This window comes from Scyliorhinus torazame, chromosome 8 (genome assembly GCF_047496885.1).
Source record: "Scyliorhinus torazame isolate Kashiwa2021f chromosome 8, sScyTor2.1, whole genome shotgun sequence".
NCBI classification, from domain to species: Eukaryota; Metazoa; Chordata; class Chondrichthyes; order Carcharhiniformes; family Scyliorhinidae; genus Scyliorhinus; species Scyliorhinus torazame.
In genome coordinates, this window is record NC_092714.1 from 75702913 (window position 1) to 75722805 (window position 19893).

General features: G+C 50.2%; 1 protein-coding gene across 1 annotated transcript in view; it reads left to right on the plus strand.

The window, feature by feature from the left end:
* Positions 1–19893, plus strand: part of mao (monoamine oxidase) — a 354990-nt gene that overhangs the window by 100555 nt on the left and 234542 nt on the right. The window lies entirely within an intron of this gene.

The following is a 19893-nucleotide window of genomic DNA, read 5'->3' on the forward strand; positions in this document are numbered from 1 at the left end:
GGCTCATCTGATTGTAACCTCAATCCCTCATTCCTGCCTCCCTTTCACTCCACATGCATTGGGTTCCTTGCATATTTTAGTGAGAGCCCTTACCTGTTTAAGACCGGCACCTTCCAGAATCTATCTGAATCTCTGCTCTGGATTACTTGGTTGACATGCAGCCTAACCAACAGCCCTTAAAGTGACCTATTGAGGCAGCCAGCAAAAAGGTTAAGGCTCCTTCACTGTGGTGTCAGGAGGAACGGCGTAGCTTCCCTCAGCTTGTTACATTTTTTTCTTAATATTTTCCTGAAAGACTTTTCACTGCTAAATAACAAACCAACATCAACATCAAACAGCCCAGAGAGCGGCTCCGACATAGTACAGAACATAAGAACATTAAGAACTAGAAGCAGGAGTCGGCCATCTGGCCCGTCGAGCCTGCTCCGCCATTCAATGAGATCATGGCTGATCTTTTGTGGACTCAGCTCCACTTTCTGCCCGAACACCATAACCCTTAATCCCTTTATTCTTCAAAAAACTATCTATCTTTATCTTAAAAACATTTAATGAAGGAGCCTCTACTGCTTCACTGGGCAAGGAATTCCATAGATTCACAACCCTTTGGGTGAAGAAGTTCCTCCTAAACTCAGTCCTAAATCTACTTCCCCTTATTTTGAGGCTATGCCCCCTAGTTCTGCTTTGACCCGCCAGTGGAAACAACCCTCCCCGCATCTATCCTATCTATTCCCTTCATAATTTTATATGTTTCTATAAGATCCCCCCTCATCCTTCTAAATTCCAACGAGTACAGTCCCAGTCTACTCAACCTCTCCTCGTAATCCAACCCCCTCAGCTCTGGGATTAACCTAGTGAATCTCCTCTGCACACCCTCCAGTGCCAGTACGTCCTTTCTCAGGTAAGGAGACCAAAACTGAACACAATACTCCAGGTGTGGCCTCACTAACACCTTATACAATTGCAGCATAGCCTCCCTAGCCTTAAACTCCATCCCTCTAGCAATGAAGGACAAAACTCCATTCGCCTTCTTAATCACCTGTTGCACCTGTAAACCAACTTTTTGTGACTCATGCACAGCAGCATGTTTTAATATTTTATCATTTAAATAATAATCCCTTTTGCTGTTATTCCTACCAAAATGGATAACCTCACATTTGTCAACATTGTATTCCATCTGTCAACCTGGGTCCTTGGAGCCGTGAGGGAGCAATGCTAACAACTGTGTCACAGGTGCTGACCTGCTTTCTATTAATTAACCAATCCTCTACCCACACAAACACGGGGAGAATGTGCAAACTCCACACGGTCAGTGACCCAGAGCCGGGATCGAACCTGGGACCTCGGCGCCGTGAGGCAGCTGTGCTAACCACTGCTCCACCATGCTTCCCTGCTTTCTTTTAATTAACCAATCCTCTATCCATGCCACTACTTTACCCTGAACGCCATGCATCTTTATCTTATGCAGCAACCTTTTGTGTGGCACCTTGTCAAAAGCTTTCTGGAAATCCAGATATACCACATCCATTGCCTCCCCGTTATCTACCGCACTGGTAATGTCCTCAACAAATTCCACTAAATTGATCAGGCACGACCTACAGTGTCATAATAACAATATATATATTAAAAAAAACAACAAAAAAAAACAACCACAGCCCAACAAAAATTACCTCCAACAATAATATCAACTACCTGCTCCCTCCCCTTCTAACAGCTGATGGTGACTCATTTTTTTTAAAGATAAAAACATGTGTTTGCAAGAATTTTGTAGTTTTAACTATTAAACAAAAGGGGCTGGTTTCTCCGATTTTGAGGCTATGTCCGCAAGCTGGCATGGGAACGGTGGCCTTTTACGACAGTAAAAATGGCGTAAAACGGCCACCGCTCCTCCATTTGGCTGGGGGCTAGCAGCAAGGCAACATAGAGCACCCGGTTCTAGCTGCCGATATGGCCCGGAGAATTGCTGGGTCCGTGGTTGCGCAGGGCAGTGGCCTACAGTGGCCGCGCCATGCAACATGGCGCCAGCCGCTCGCGGACCTGGCCTGCGAAATAGTGCCCCCACTTTGGCTGGATCGTGCTCCCCGGACCATCGCCCCACAGTGCCCCCAGCCCCTGACAGAGTCCCTCCTGACCGTGGATCGGCCCTCCCCTGACTGTGGGGCGCTGGACTGGGTCCACAGCCGCCACGCCGAGTTCCTGACAGATGAGACCACACGTGAGTGGCGCCATCGAGAACTGGCGGTCAGGGGCGGAGTATCCTGTGGCCGTAGATATGTCAGTTGGAGGATGCGGAGTATTGTGAAAGTGGCGCCGCCCCTGATTCGGTCGTAAACAGGGATTCTCCGGCCGATCGCCGAACGCGATTTCGGTGTTGGAGATCGAAGAATCCCGCCCAAGGTGTATCACCTTGACCCGTGGGGCCTGTCATATAAGGTTCAAAAGTTGAGGTCACAAGGTGATCAAGACAGAGACAGAAAGAAGTGGCTTACGGAAAAAGAAAACTGCTGTTGAACGCTGGCTGGGCCTGGCCATGGCCTGGAGTGCGTCCACTTGGTCATGGGGGGGTCAGTACAACGCTGGCTGGGCCAGGCCATGGCCTGGAGTGCGTCCACTTGGTCATGGGGGGGTCAGTACAACGCTGGCTGGGCCTGGCCATGGCCTGGAGTGCGTCCACTTGGTCATGGGGGGGTCAGTACAACGCTGGCTGGGCCTGGCCATGGCCTGGAGTGCGTCCACTTGGTCATGGGGGGGTCAGTACAACGCTGGCTGGGCCTGGCCATGGCCTGGAGTGCGTCCACTTGGTCATGGGGGGGTCAGTAGCTGGCTGTGTTCCCCTGGGAGGCGGCCTCCACTCAGCTACCGTGGGGGGGGGGGGGGGGGGGGGGAGGGTCCCTGTGTGAGAGTCGCTGTGCAGCCTGTCCCCCAGCCTTGGTTGTCATGGCCCTGAGCCACGTTGGGGGTGGGGGTGGCGGGGGGTGGGCGCATCCTCTGGGTGCACTCTTGCTTCGGTTACCCTTTGTCCCTTGCGGTTCTCCCCTTTCCTACTTGCCCTGCATTTTCTCTCGATGCTTTTAAGCACCCCCCCCCACCCGTTGCTGGTTACGAACACGCCTTGTAACAGCTTTCACGTTTTGTGGAAGCTTTCCTCTGATCCTTTGATGGCATAATGTATTTTCTCTAGCCTAAAAAACTCTGCCAGTTTCCAGCTGGCGACCAGGGAGGCAAAGGCCAGGGCATTCTCCCCTCTTCCCAAGAAAAGCTCTAGCTGTTCTGATACCCCCTAAAACTGCCACCATCAGGCACGGCTACACCCTCACCCCTACAACCCTGGACATGGCCTCAAAGAAGGAAGCCCAGTACCCGACAAGTCTGGGGCAAGCCCAGAACATGTGGGTGTAGTTGGCTGGGCCTCCCTGGCACTGTTCACACTTGTCCTCCACCTGCGGGAAGAACTCTCTCATTCTCATCCTGGTCAAGTGCACCCTGTGCATCACCTTTAGCTGCGTTATGCTCAGCCCTGTGCACGGAGTTGAAGTTTGCCCTGTACAGTGCTTTGATCCCGAGTACTCCCCCTATCTCCGCGCCTAGTTCATCCCCCTCTCCCCACTTCCTTTTTGTCTCATCCAGGGGTGAGCATACCTCCTCTAGCAGACGGCCGTACATGTCTGCAGAGTTCCTCTCCCCATGCCCACCCTCAGTCAGTAACCCACCCAGTAGTGTTTGTCTCAGTTTCTGGGGGAATGTCATTGTTCCCTTGCGGAGGAAGTTTTAGATATGATTATATCTGAGTTTGTTCCCTATCGGGAGCTGGAACCTTTCCGTAAGCTCCCTCAGGGTCGCTACTCTGCCCTCTGATGTACATGTCTCTCACCATCAGTGTCCCCTGTCCTGTCTCCATCTTTGGAGGAGGCATCCATTGTCACGGGGAGTAAGCTTATGATTTGTGCAGATGAGGAGCCATGGTGGACATCTCGATCCGACCAAGTGATGTAGCATGTGGTTCCACATTCAAAGTGTGGCAGCTACCACTGGGCTTTTTGAGTATTTGGTTGGGCGGATGGGAGTGTTGGCATGGCCAGTGCTTGGAGGAATGTCCCTGTCCAGGAACTCGCCTCCATTCTGACCCATTCTGCTCTCAGTTCCTTGACCCATCCCCGTATTCTTTCTGTGGTGGGTGCCCAGTTGGAGAATTGGAGATTTGGGAGGGCTGGACCAAAGGCCTTTGGAATGAAGATTGTGAGGGATATTAATTTTGATCGTCTGCACTCTCCCCGCCAGGGAGAGTGGGAACGAGTCTCGCCTCTGCAAGTCCCTTTTAACTTCCTTTACCAGACTCACCAGGTTCCACATATGGAACCCTGTCCAGTCTTTGGTTATTTGGACACTGCGTCCTGCACGATGCCCTTCCCAGTTGTGGTGAGTGAGCCAACTTCTCCCAGAACCCTCCTCAGTTACAACCCGCCACCCAGCTTGTTACATTTTACTGTGGTTACACCCCTTACTGATGGTTGCTGATAGCCTGTACTCACCAACTCCCAACCTCCGCCACCCGCAAATCTTCCTGTTGCCCAAAGGATTTAGGCTGATTGTCAGCGAGGTAGCTGGCCTAAATTGGAGGTCACAAAACAGTGAATGAGCGCTGCGGGGTTGTGACAGCTGTTGGCAATTCAATTGAACATTTCAATTGAGGTCCACAGGCCAATTTTGGGTGGTCATTGGGCTGCTCTTGCTCTCATTTTGCAACATGTTCTCGACAGGGTTCCTCTCTCATCTCGAAGGCTTGTGTATGGTATCCTGGTCTTTTTGGAATGTTTTGTGACCAAAATAAGATGTTTTGCTGGGCGTCCAGTGAACCTATTTTCAGTGAATTGAGGCAGGAAGATGGGCACACACCCCTCCCACCCCCATGTTTGTGTGTCCCTTTGAGGGAACCCTAGTGAAGCAGGTCTGTGCCCCTTTTTTCCCTTTGATGATTGGTGGAATTACACAGACCCGGGGCAAAGCTGAGAAAAATTAACCCTCCTTTGCTTTCAACTTTGTGGACAATGTGCATGAATCCAGGACTAAACCGGGAGGATTGCTGATTGTTCAATTTTCAACCTGCACTCAGGATCTATTTTATACTCTGGATAGGAAGCACATTGTTGGTACCTGCAAAATAATCTCCATTGAAGCAAGATGTCTGGACTAAATTGGAGGCTGCACTGATTTCAGATTTGTCATTGTTGTTTGAGAAATTTCAAACTAAAGTATCCTGCTAGTTACTCTGAAAATGATAGCATATTTTGTGATCTCTACCAACAAAGGTGAGCCTCCATGGTAATTTTACCCATCCGCAGCCTATTGCATAGTAATTGGTAACCATGGAAACAGCTATAGGCACCAAGGTTTACTGTCTGTCCATGGGTCTAAACTGATCTAATAACTGCTGTGTAGCATCTTGCAAATATATAAAACCTTGTTATTTACTGCAGTTTGTCATGTCATCATCATTCTTCAGTCTGCAGCCAACTGATGCATAATTGTTTCCCTTGTGAAAAACACATTCAACTAATCATCTTCTTTGTCTTGAAGGTTTTCTCTCAAATACCATTAAACTTGACCATGCTGTATAATTAATTAGTTATGTAATCACCACACACATTCATCCCAGCCAACAAGATGGCACTGGTTGCACTGGAGCATGCCCATACAGCTGATGTGTCGGCTGGGGCCAGATTTCTCCCAGGAGGGTGCCCTGGGGGGACACCTACAACCCGTGGCACTAAGTTCAAAGTGGGCTGTTAGTGGTGTGTGCAGCTGCATGGCTGCCTTGCCGGCTGTGGCAATGGTGTTCCCTGCCCGTCCACCCCAACCGCACAGCACAACTCCTGGCCACCCTCCACTACTCCCCCCGGCCCTGGCAGAAGCCCCCTGGCCAGCGGCACAACTGTCAGCAAACTATGACGATGTTGGACACCTCCCATACCCTCTCTCCCTCCCTCAGCAGCCACCACATCGGTTTCACCGATTTTTAAAAGCACAAGTGAACCGCACCATGGGGAACTCGGCCCATTGGAAGCAGAGAATCGCAGAGGCCCCGGAGAATACAGAGTCAGGCCTGCTAATGATATGCAAACGGTGTCTCCTGTACGTGCGTTCCGGAATGCATTGATGCGCTGTTGAGATGACGGAGAATTGGGATTCAGCATCAAATCGGCGCCTGCTGCGATTTCGGCGTCGGAACTGATTCTCCGCCCAATCACCTTTCCTGATTTTGACGTTGGCTAATGGAGAATCCAGCCCATGATGTTTGATTACATGATACTTGTTGCAGTTTTCAAATATTTGCAAATTTACCCATCTTCCCTTGACATTCAATGGCATTACCATCTCTGAACCACCACCATCGACAAACTGGGAGTTAACATTGAGCAGAAACTGAGCTGGACCAGTCACATCAATATTATGGCTACAAGAGCAGGCCAGAGGCTGTGAATTCTGTGGCGAGTAACTCACCTCCTGACTCCTCAAAGCCTGTCCACCATCTACAAAGCACAACAAAGGAGTTGATGGAATACTCTCCACTTGCCTGGATGAGTGCAGCTCCAATAACCCTCAAGAAGGTCGACACCATCCAGGACAAAGCAGCCCACTTGATCGACAATTCATCCATCACCTTAAACATATATTTTCTTCACCACTGGTGTACAGTGGTAGCAGTATGTAACCATCTACAAGGAGATGGGAACACCACCAAGCATGTTCACCTCCAAGCCACGTGTTGTCCTGGCTTGGAATTATATCAGTATTACTTCACTATTGCTGGCTCAGAATCTCGGAGCTTCCTCCCTAACATGGCTGTGGGTGTACCTACACTATATGGACTGCAGTTATTCAAGAAGGCGACTCGTCTTCACTTTCTCTATGGCCATTAAGAATGGGAAATAAATTCTGGTATTATCACCAATATTTGTATTTCATGAATGGACTTTAAAAAAAATTACATTTACCTAATCGAGGTTGGACCTTGGTAGGTTGGGATTAGGGTCTGCACGGGCAGAGCTTGTAGCAGACCAGGAGGGAAACCCCAAAGTACAGTTGATTGACATATTTTCACCTCCGGGTAATCTTGCCCAAAGTGAGTGAGCAATGGAAGCAGTTACATGGCTGGAAGTGGTAAATAGCCTATTAGTGACAATTAACTGGCCAGATTGTGGATGTTACTTGGTTCCTACTGAGGAGGAAGGACTGACCCCATGCTGCAGACAATGCCTGGTAGGTCATTGCAGACATCAAGCAAGGAAATCTGCTTATTCAGTGCACCGGATTGGTCGCAAGCCTGGAGGCAGCCATTTTAAAAAAAAGTATTTTTATTCAGCAAATTTTCAACAATTTTACAATACAAAACAACCTCAAACAAAAAGCCCCAGGCCCCCCCCCCCCACCCCACAACAATCACTGGTAACCAATTCCCCAAAATGCATCATGAACAAACTCAACAATTGTAGAACTCATCATTTGCCCCCCTCAGTGCAAATTTCACCTTCTCCAGGGTCAAAAACATCAGCAGGTCCCCCTGTCACGTCGAGGTATAGGGTGGAGAAGCTGACCTCCACCCCAACAAGACCCGCCTGTGAGCAAACAGTGAGACAAAGGTTAAAACATCTGCCTCCCCACCCACCTGCAGCACCAGCCAGTCAAACACCCCGAATAAGGCTCCCAGGGAACCGGGCTCCACATCCACATGGAAGACCCCTGAGATGGTGCTGAACACTGTTTTCCAAAACCTTTCCAGCTTCGGGCAGGACCAAAACATATGCACACGTTTCACATGGCCCCTGCCACACCGCTCACAGACATCCTCCACCCCCTCGAACAGCCAGCTCCTCCTTGATTTTGTGAGGGGTGCCTTGTACACTACGTTCAGCTGTATCAGCCTAAACCTCGCACATGAAGTTGAGGCATTTACCCTCCACAACACCTCACACCATAGACCCTCCTCCAGCACCACCCGCACCTCTTCCTCGCACTTTGCCTTACCACACGACATAGATGGCGTGGCGGATGCAGAGAAAATAAAGCTTCTGCTCACCATTGCGGGTGAAAGTGCACAGAAATCTTCAAGACCTTCAAGTACTCCAAAGGGCAAGACAAGAGAGACTTCCAGACAGTCCTGGACAAGTTTGAAAAATACTGCGAGGAAAACACAAAAGAGATCGGTAAAAGAGGCGCCAATACTCACCACGAGGTGATGGTAGGCCTGCAACAGCAGCAAACGCCGATTTTGATTGGCGCCCATCTTGTGAAAGGAGCCGCACATGCGCAGTTCCCCAAAAGACGCGAATCGGCCGAATGGTGTTCTGCGCATGCGCAATCCATTCCTACGCTCTGCGTCACAAGCGGCATGACGTCAGAGGTACCGGACCATGCCCACTTAAAGGGGAAATGCCCGAAAATAAGGAAAAAAAATGTTAAAGCCGTAAAACACAATTCTTTCACCTGGAACAACAGCACAATGCCTGAACTTCGACCAGTAGCTGAAAGTAACCTCCGCAGAACCCTGCAACAAGCAGTTAGCACCGCCCAAAGAAATGATTTGGTCCTTGAAGACTACGACTCAGACGTTGATTTCTTCTTTGGACATCGCGAGCACAATGACAGCTCCGACACAGAATGTGATGATATGGTCTTTGAAGACTGCGACTCAGACGATGATTTCATCATTGGACGTGGCGACCTCAGTACCAAATCCGAACCGCGACGAGATGTGTTGTACAGTGAAGAATCCGACACAGACATGGACGAGTTCTCCGGATTTGAGGATCCTCAGCCCAGCACAGACAACATCCTAATCCAGAAGTACAGGATTCTGCTGCGGCCTGACGCCAAGAGACAGAGAGAGGTACAAGCCCACAGAGAGCGGCCTGACGCCACACAGAGAGTGGTCCACGCACTACGAAGAGTCCCCAACTCCGCACAGAAAGCATTGACAGCATCCACAGCGAGACCACTGCACGTCTCCACACAGAGAACATAGAAAGACTCCACAGCGAGACCACTGCATGACTCCTTTGAGAGCGCACAGATCGACTCCACAGTGAGACCACTGCATGACTCCACATAGGGAACGATGCCAGACTCCACAGAGAGAGCAAGCCTCCACAGCGAGCTCATTGACAGACTCCACGATGGAAGCAACACAAGACTCCAGAGCGCGGTCCTTGCATGAACAAGACCATGAAGGTCTAATAAATCTTATCTGAGCAACCAGCAGCAGACGATGCAAGTCTGCCACGCTCAAGTGCACAACAAAAAGACTATGACAGTCTACCCAGATTATTTGAGGCACCAGCTCATCTAACCGACAAGAAGACACTGAAGGTCTACCCAATGTATGTGCGACAAGTGACAAAGGCTTCACAATTCCCGTACAAGATGTGCGACATCTCAGCGAGACTGACAGACCTCAGCTAGTATGTTCAGAGGCACTCAACAATCCAAGTGAGGTTACTAGTGACTCCAGTGACACCACGTTAATTCAAACCTCATCCACTCGAGCCTCTTCACAAGAAAATGCATTCCTGAACATTTTGATTCCGGACGGGGAGCATCAAGACACCTCAGATGATTCAAGTGACACCTCATATGATTCAAGTGAACCTGAAATGACTCCGGACGGGGAGTGTCAAGAAACCAAAGCTGATTCAGGTGAACCAGGACGGACTCCAGACGGGGAGCATCGACAAGCCAAAGATGATTCCTGTGAACCGGACATGACTCCAGACGGGGAGCGCCGAGGAATCAGAGACGGCACGCTCAATGAAACAGCAGATGCCACAAAGGATACTGACACAAGTAACTTTGTGAAGGACTCAAATTCTCCACTCGGTGTGGTCATTGAGCGCAACAAACACAACAACAAAACCTATGAAAACAACAACAAAGACAACAAGAAGCGTACCAAAGGCACCAACGTCAACAACAAGCACGACAAAAACAATAAAACTGGAACAACAACTGGTACGACATGGTACAACTCTGCAAATGCAGGACAATGTAACAGCACAGTTCCTAACACTGGCAAGAGTACAGACATACCATGGCATGACAGCAAATCTCACCGATTCAAGTTTGCTCCACTACAAACAAGCAAACCAGCTTTCAAGGCAGATGAGTTTGCTCCACTACGAACAAGCAAACCAGCTTTCAAGGCAGATGACATACTGCATCAATATCGCAAGCACAAGAAACAGTCCAGGTCGGACAACACAGATTACACACTGCATCGCTACCACAAGCATAGAGAAAAGAGTCCAAATCAGACAACGCAGTGATTTGACCATTTGAACATCTCCTGATTACTTCTTGGTTCCTTAAGCACAGGGACACTGATGGCGTTCACAAGGAAATGACAACACCACCATCGACATTTCAATAACAAAACAAGAAAGCAACTCGACCATATTAATTCATGAACTTTGGACTCAGACATATTATTTGGTATTGTATAATCATCACTGTCATCATGATTTGTACATGTCATCACTTATCTACTTATTTTGTTCAATTTTCTTTAACACTGTACAGAAAATATGTCACATGAAAAAAGGGGGGATGTGGTGATACGCATCACTGTAAATACACAAGGGGTTAATGTAAATACATTACAACTAAGTAAACACTAGAGGGAGCACCAGATACATTACATGCAGACATACAGCTAATGAACGCACAGAATAGGACACGACCAATGGGCAGTCAAGGCACTCAGAGGTGACACTACCACAAGGGGGCAACCCATATAAAAGGACAGGGCAGATATAGGGCGAAATTCTCCTGAAACGGCGCGATGTCCGCCGACTGGCACCCAAAACGGCGCCAATCAGACGGGCATCGCGCCGCCCCAAAGGTGCGGAATGTTCCGCATCTTTGGGGGCCGAGCCCCAACATTGAGGGGCTAGGCCGGCGCCGGAGGAATTTCCGCCCCGCCAGCTGGCAGAAACGGCCTTTGTTGCCCTGCCAGCTGGCGCGGAAATGACATCCCCGGGCAGCGCATGCGCGGGAGCGTCAGCGGCCGCTGACAGTTTCCCACACATGCGCAGTGGAGGGAGTCTCTTCCGCCTCCGCCATGGTGGAGACCGTGGCGGGGGCGGAAGGGAAAGAGTGCCCCCACGGCACAGGCCGGCCGCGGATCGGTGGGCCCCGATCGCGGGCCAGGCCACCGTGGGGGCACCCCCCGGGGCCAGATCGCCCCGCGCCCCCCCCAGGACCCCGGAGCCCGCCCACGCCGCCTTGTCCCGCCGTTCAAAAGGTGGTTAATCCACGCCGGCTGGACAGGCAATTTATCGGCGGGACTTCGAGCGGAGAATTGAGCGGGGGTCCCACCAACCGGCGCGGCGCGATTCCCGCCCCCGCCGAATCTCCGGTGCCGGAGACTTCGGCAACCGGCGGGGGCAGGATTCACGCCAGCCCCCGGCGATTCTCCGACCCGGCGGGGGTCGGAGAATGACGCCCATGCTCTTTCTCTTTCCATAGGCGACACTCAGAGAGAAGCACAGGGGCAGATCAGAAGTATCACACCCACCGCATGGCTTAGAGCAGACTGGTTAGTTAGACTGAGTTACTATAGCAAGATTAGCAGGAGAGTCGAATCAATTAGGAGAATTGTTTTTTTTTTGAATTTGTAATACTCTATTTCACAATACACTTTCATCCAACACAATATATGCAGCAAAACAACTTATCCCCTGAAGCTTTTTGAATTCTTCCCATCAAATCACCATTGCCAGGTGGCATTCAATTTGGTGCAGCCAATTCCTATGTACTTACTGTTACTAGACTTGAGATCCCGATGGATAATAGGAACAATTGCTTCTTCGTGCAAGTAATTCATGCCCCTTGCAATCTGCACTGCCCAGTTGACAAGTGTATGAGGGGAGATCTTCTTGCCCGACAACACTCTATTTAAGGAGCGCCCACGGGCAAACTCCATGATCAAGCAGAGATTGGGCTCCTTCAGGCAAACCCCTTTCAAGGCTATGATGTTAGGGTGTTTCAGCAGAGCAAATAGTTTTGCTTCCTGCTTCATATTCTCAGTGGTCTGGCTGATATCCTCATCTGGGTCCTGTCGAGCTGCTTTAACAGCTACCTCCTCCAGTGTCCAGATGCCCCTGTAGACTTTGCCAAAGCCACCAACACCAATAATCTCTTCCAGCTGCAGTTCGTTAAAGTCCATTTCCAGTGGGAGAGGATAGTCCTCTGTGCTCCGACCTTGCAACTTACTGTAACATGGGGCATTGGTGACATAGTTGCTGGGAAATATGCCAACCTGGTCATTGATTTTTCCAGTCCACCAGCCTTCATCTCCAGAGACTTTGGAATCCTTGGAGAGCACCTCCACCACGTCCCCTTTGCGCAGGCTGAGTTCGTCCTCGGCGCTCGCCTCATAGTCGAAAACGGCCGTCCAGAACAGGTTAGTCGGGGGTGGATGGAGATGGGGCTGGGGATAGGGCAGCTTCTCCTCATCATCCTCCTCCTCCTGCTGCTGCTGCACCACCCTGTCCCTCTCCACAGCCTCTTCCTTCGCCGCTGCCGCTGCTGCTGCTGCTGCGGTGGTGGTGGTGGTGGAGGAGGGCGACCTGATGAATATGGACCGGAGCTGCTCCATGGGATGGGAAGGGAGGGGGAGAGAGAGGAGCAGCAGCAGCTCTGCCCGCATCCGTCCCCCCCTCCACCACCTGCCTTAACCTGGCGAAGAGCAAGTAGGAGAATTGTTAACTGTTCAATAAATATGTTAAACCTATCTCCAAGCCTGAACCTTCCTTTGTCAGAGCATACATCAAGGAAGCAGCTTGTGCTACATGAAGAAACATAACACAACAGCCCTGATCTCTGAGGAGGCGGAGTTACCAGCAAGTTCAGCTCCCCACTGCTGGAAAAACTTCTATGTGTGGGCTAGACTGGGGAGAAACTCCCCAAGGCGTAACAAAATTATTAAGGGCGCGATCATTCAGCCGCATTGTGCCCGAAAGGTGGCACGACACAGCCAGTAGATGCGGGGAGATCCCTTTTCCGGGATCTACCCGACTCACTACGCCTCGCGAGTTCCAATGCATTTTTCAAGATGCCACGATCTGAATCCTGTGCATTATGGGCGATTTCATGTTTTGCAAATTTGCATATTACAGTGAGACAGCTAGTCTGATTCTAATATGCTCTCCTATGATCTACTCAAGGTGTTGGGATCTAATCCCTTCGCCTCGGAGACCTTGGGCGAGGTGCGCCCAATATACTTTCGCTCTGCAAGTTGGACAGAAACAAGAGTGTTGCGAAAACTGTTGTTGCACATTAATGCAAAACTACAGCTGTCTGTGAAATGAGCATATGGTTGGGTATATCCTCCTCCTGTCCAAAACTTGTCGTTTGTCAATACTGTCATGTGAATGTCCCTTTAAGAAATGTTTTGTATGACCACTTGAGTTGTAGCATGGCTTCAGTGATGCCATTTTAGGGTGGAGCTGGGCTGTGGCTGTCAGGTGAGAGGGGGTTTAGTGTTTGGGTTTCAGTTTTGGTTTGTTGCTTTGGACTGCAGAAGAAATAAAGCAGTGTTTCCCTGTTTTTCTCTGTTTTTATTTTAAAGCTATTCCAGTGAACTGAAAGTACATTGGGTGTGGCAAACTGTCTTGGTAACTTCAAGAGGCTGGTTTAGCACATGGGCTAAATAGCTGGCTTGTAATGCAGAACAAAGCAGCAGTGCGGGTTCAATTCCCGAACTGCCATTCCCGAACAGACGCCGGAATGTGGCGACTAGGGGCTTTTCACAGTAACTTCATTGAAGCCTACTTGTGACAATAAGCGATGATTATTATTATTATTACTTAAAGAAGGATAAGGACCCGGAGTGTGGGTCACATAAGCCCATATCTCTACTGAATGTTAAAGGTGCTGGCGGCAAGGTTAGAGGGGTGTCTCCCGAAGGTGATAGGAGAAGATCAGACCGGGTTTGTGAAGGGAAGGCAGCGGTTTATGACTGCGAGGAGGTTGTTAACTGCGACCCTGTCTCTGGAGGAGGGAAAGGAGACGGAGCAGATGGTGGCACTGGATGCAGAGAAGGCGTTTGATCGTGTAGAGTGGGGTTATTTGAAGGCGGTATTGGAAAGATTTGGAATTAGGCCGAGTTTCGCAGTGAGGGAATGGCTGTTGTACAAGGAGCCAATGGCGAGCGTTTACACTAATAATATGAATTTCGGGTACTTTGCTCTGCACCGAGGTATGAGGCAGGAGTGTCCTTTGTGCCCCCTGTTGTTTGCACTGGCTATAGAGCCTTTGGCCATCGCGCTAAGGAGCTTGGGGCTGAGGAAGGGGATAGTGGGGGACGGGGGTGGAGCATAGGACATCCTTATACGCTGATGATCTGTCACTGTACATCTCAGAGCCGAGCTCGTCGTTGGGGAGTATAATGGGGCTGCTCCAAAGGTTTGGAGCATTCTCAGGGTATAAATTGAACCTAGGCAAGAGCGAGTATTTTATGGTCTCCCAGCTGGGAGTAGGGGCGGGGGCGGGGGGGGGGGGGGGGGGGGGCCTGCCATTTTATCTGGCAGCAATCCACTTTTGGTACTTGGGGGTGCAGGTTGCGCGGGATTGGGGTGGGCTCCGAAGGTATAATTTGACTAGTTTGGTGGGGAAGGTGAAGGCCGATTTAGCAAGGTGGTTGGTGGGTCAGATGCAGGCAGTTAAAATTAATGTGTTACCACGATTTTTGTTCGTATTCCAATGCCTGCCGGTCTTTCTAGCGGAATAATTCTTCAAGGAGGTGGGCAAATTGGTTTATTGGGAGGGTGGGGGGGAAAAGGTCAGGATTAGGAGGGTAGTTTTGCATAGAGGGTGACAGGCGGGGGCGGGATTGGGGGGCTAGACGTCACAAACGTACTGCACTATTACTGGGCAGCAAATGTGGAGAAATTTTGGAGCTGGGTTAAGGGGGTGGGGGCGTTCCGACGGGATAAGATGGAGGAGGGTTCATGTAGGGGGTTGTGATTGTGGGCACTGGCAACGGCGCCGCTCCCGATGGCACCGGGTAAGTATTCACGGAGTCTGGTGATGGTGACTTCATTGAAGATCTGGAGGCAGTTTAGGCAGCACTTTAAGATAGGGGCTGGGTCGGGGGGGATGCCGATTAGAGGGAATCATGTGTTCAAGTCGGGGAGGATGGATGCAAAGTTTCAGAGATGGGATGAGAAGGGGATTAAGGAAATGAAGTATCAGGGGCACGATTCTCCGACCCCCCACTGGGTCGGAGAATCGCTGGGGGCCGGCGTGAATCCCGCCCCTGCCGTGTCCCGAATTCTCCGCCACCGGAGATTCGGCAGGGGTGGGAATCACGCCAGGCCGGTCGGCGGAAATCACGCCGGTCGGCGGGTCCACCCCCAGCGATTCTCCGGTCCGCGATGGGCCGAAGTCCCACCGCTGTCAATCCACGCCAGCCGGCGTGGATTGAACCACCTTTCGAAAGGCAGGACAAGGCGGCGCGGGCGGGCGGGGGCGCGGGGCGATCTGGCCCCGGGGGGTGCCCCCACGGTGGCCTGGCCCGCGATCGGGGCCCACAATCCGCGGGCGGGCCTGTGCCGTGGGGGCACTCTTTTCCTTCCGCCTTCGCCATGGTCTTCACTATGGCGGAGGCGGAAGAGACCCCCTCCACTGTGCATGCGCGGGGATGCCGTGAGCAGCTGCTGACGCTCCCGCGCATGCGTCGCCTGGAGAAGTCATTTCCGCGCCAGCTGGCGGGGCGGAAATCAGTCCGGCTCGGGCCTAGCCCCTCAAGGTGAGGGCTTGGCCCCTCAAGATGCGGAGAATTCCGCATCTTTGGGGCAGCGCGATGCCGAACTGATTCGCGCTGTTTTTGGCGCCGGTCGGCGGACATCGTGCCGATTGCGGAGAATCCCGCCCCTATTTCTTGGAGGACAATTTGCGAGGTTGGAGGAGCTGGGAGAGAAGTACGGGTTGGCGCAGGGGGAAGAGTTTAGGTACGTGCAGGTTCAAGATTTTGCAAGGAAGGTTTCCCCAACCTTCCAGATAACGCCGGCCCCTTCTCGCTGGGAGGTGTACTGTCGGCGGGGGTGTGGAGAAGGGGGTTGTATCTTTGATTTATGGGAAGATCTTGGAGGGAGATAGGGGACTAGATTCTCCAATTGAGAGACTAAGACCACACGCTGGGGTGAAAACAGTGGTGTTTTACGCCAGGAAAACTGCTGCAAAATGGCTACCGATTCCCCATTTGCTGGAGACTAGCAGGAAAGCAGCGTAGAGTTCCAAGCTGTAACTGTTGATACGGCCTGCAGCATTTCCGGCACCGTGGCCATGCATGCGGACCTGGACCGCAAAAATAGTACCCCCCTCTGGAGACTCGCATGCCCCGGACGGCCAGCCCACAGTGCCCCCAACCCTGAATGAAGCCCCCTCTGCCCGCGGATCGGCCCTCCCCCGATTGTGGCGGCGCTCGACTGAGTCCGCAGCCTCCACGCTAAATTGATGACGGGTGAGACCACACGTGTCCCGCGCTGTCGGGAACTCTGCCGGTCGGGGACGGACCATTGCGGGGAAGGCCTCACGCAATGGCGTCAAAACAGATTCTCCGCCCCGTCGCCGAACACGATTTTGGCGTTGGGGAGTGGAGAATTCAGCCTTGGGGTCCATGGAGGGGGTTAATAATAAGAATATTAATTTTTTAGTGTCAGACGTAGGCTTACATTAACACTGCAATGAAGTTACTGTGAAGTTACAATGAAGTTACACTATGGCGCCTGTTCGGGTACACTGAGGGAGGATTCAGAATGTGCAATTTACCTAACACGCATGTCTTTCGGGACTTGTGGGAGTAAACCAGAGCACCCGGAGGAAACCCACGCAGACACGGGGAGAACGTGCAGACTCCGCACAGACAGTGACCCAAGCCGGGAATCAAACCCAGGGAAGCAACAGTTCTAACCAAACTGCTACCGTGCCGCCATGGGTGAAATGGGAAGAAGAGCTTTTGTGGGGGGGGGGGGGCTGCGGAGCGGTGGAAGAGGAGCTGTGGTGCGAGGTGCTGCGAAGGATGAATGCCTCAACCTCGTGTAGGAGGTTGGGGCTGATACAATTGAAGGTCATGTATAGGGCGCACCTCACAAAATCAAAGATGAGCCAGTTGTTTGAAGAGGTGGAGGATGTCTGTGAACAATGTGGGAGGGGTCATGCAAACCATGTGCATATGTTTTGGTCCTCTCTGAAGCTGGAAAGGGATTGGCGGGAGATATTTAGCACCATTTTACATATGGATGTGGAGCCTGGTCCCCTAGAAGCCGTTTTTGGGGTGTCGGACCAGTCCGAGTTGCAGGCGGGTGCGGGGGCAGACATTTTAGCCTTTGCCTCACAGTTCACTTGGAGGTGGGTCTTGCTGGGGTGGAGGTCAGCTTCTCCACCCTGTGCCTCGGCACGGCGGGGGGACCTGCTGGAGTTTTTGACCCTGGAGAAGGTGAGGGTGGTGAAGGAGGGGTTCTACAATTCTTGGTGTTTGTTTATTATGCATTTTTGGGAGTTGGTTGCCGTTGAATGCTAGGGGGTGGGGGGGGGGGTTGTTTTCCATTTTTGATTTACAAGTCTATGTTTTAGGTTTTATATTGTTGGGGCTGTTATGTAGTTTTCTTTCTTTGCATGGTGAAAAGGATGAAAATATGGTGAATAAAAATAATAAAAAATACATTCAAAAGTCAGATGCAGGTTGCTGCAAAAATCTTGCACCAAATTGAATTCAAAAAAGCAAACCAATAAGCTGAACTATGCTTTTGATCAAATTAGGTTTGGAAAAGCAGCCCTGATGGAAGAGAACAATACCTCACAGAAGGGGGCTATTTAACCTATCAGATCTGCATGGTACCTTTCAAAGAGCAATTCAATCAATCCAATTCCTCGGCTCTTTCCCCATATCCCTTCAGTTTCTTCCTCCAAGTATTTATGAGAGGAAAACACAATGATCTTTGTATATAACAAAAGGAGATTAAATAGCGGGGTTGGGAGGGGGGGGGGGGGGCGAGGATGCTGTTAGTTAATAATTATGGTCAAATAGGTTGGCGATAGCCTTTTTCTTTGCTCTTTTTTTATTCACTATCCTTCATTCAAATCTTGCTATCAACAATTGATCAATATGGATTGCAAATGCTTGCTGTGGAAATAACTCAAAACGTTTGCTGAAGCATTTGCAATTTAAGAGAAAGCACTACAGGAGATATTGTATATTTACTGTATTTTGTTAAGAGAATGACAACCTTTTGTTTTCTCAATCTAAGCCAATTAACTATAATTGTTTGCATTGTGCCATTGATCATTGAATAATAGTGACAGTACAAATCAATTATTACTGCAGTAGTTTGCCCAGGAGGCTACATAGATCTGGAGCGCTGAAATGCCTTGATTGGATGTTCTAAATCTAGTTTGTGATAGAAATGCTAATCTTTGTAGTTTGATTATCAATAATCCATCTCGGAGAAGGTTTGCGCACAACTGAATAGAATATTCTACAATTTTAAGTTAAGATGAATGAAATTGGATTGGGCATGAAGAGCTCATATACTGTGATAAATATTTAATTTCACAATTATTAGATTTTCTTGATTAGCAGAAAATATTGTTTTTCTTGGTGTGGTCCCCAGTAATGAGAATATATATAAAATGCAGTGAAGTTAGAGCTACGTTTGGATAACAGCCGAGGACTAGATTATCCTGTAGTTGTGAGGTTAGTGACAATGTATGGATAACTAAGTGGCAGCGGTTTTCTTCAGTGCTCTCATTCGCAATGCAGGGAAGGTTTTTAATGGTATTCCTGCTCTTAATAGCGTTACTACTGGGTAGCATGGTAGTATAGTGGTTAGCACTATGGCTTCACAGCTCCAGGGTCCCGGGTTTGATTCCCGGCTTGAGTCACTGTCTCTGTGGATTCTGCACGTTCTCCCTGTATCTGCGTGGGTTTCCTCCGAGTGCTCCGGTTTCCTCCCACAAGTCCTGAAAGACATGCAGTTAGGTAATTTGAACATTCTGAATTCTCCCTGTGTACCCGAACAAGTGGCGGGATGTGGCGACTAGGGGCTTTTCACAGCAACTTCATTGCAATGTTAACGTAAGCCTACTTGTGACAATAAAGATTATTATTATTACTATTGGGAGGGAAGGAAATGCAACAATAATGCTGCCTTTAATTGTGATTTTTGAAAGAAGATCAGCTCTTATCCAGCAGCAGAAAGTGGCAGGTATTTTGAGAAGAAATAAGCATTCTCAGTTTTTCGGAGGCGTCTGTGTCAAAGACATTAAGGTGCGGGGGGCGGGGTTGACATTGATAACGGGAAGCAGAAAGCTATATAAAAGTACTATTTATGTTGTGTGGCTGGAAGTAGTAAAAGCTGTTGTTGAAAAAGGTCAAGCAGCGTGCCTTAATGACAATCGTCCAGTGGCTCTGACATGCATCATTATGAAGTGCTTCGAAAGGTTAGTCATGTCAACTCCAGCCTCCCGGATTGCCTTGATCCACTACAGTTCGCCTACTGCTGCAACAGGTCCACAGCAGACGCCATCTCCATGGCCCTGCACTCTCCCCTGGAACACCTGGATAACAAAGATACCTATGTCAGACTCCTATTTATCGACTACAGCTCAGCCTTCAACACCATCATTCCTACGAAACACATCTCCAAACTCCGTGGCCTTGGCCTCGGCTCCTCCCTCTGTGACTGGATCCTGAACTTTCTAACCCACAGGCCCTCAGTAAAGATAGGCAACAACACCTCCTCCACGATCATCCTCAACACCGGTGCCCCACAAGGCTGTGTCCTCAGCCCCCTACTATACTCCTTATACACCTATGACTGTGTGGCTACATTCCACTCCAAC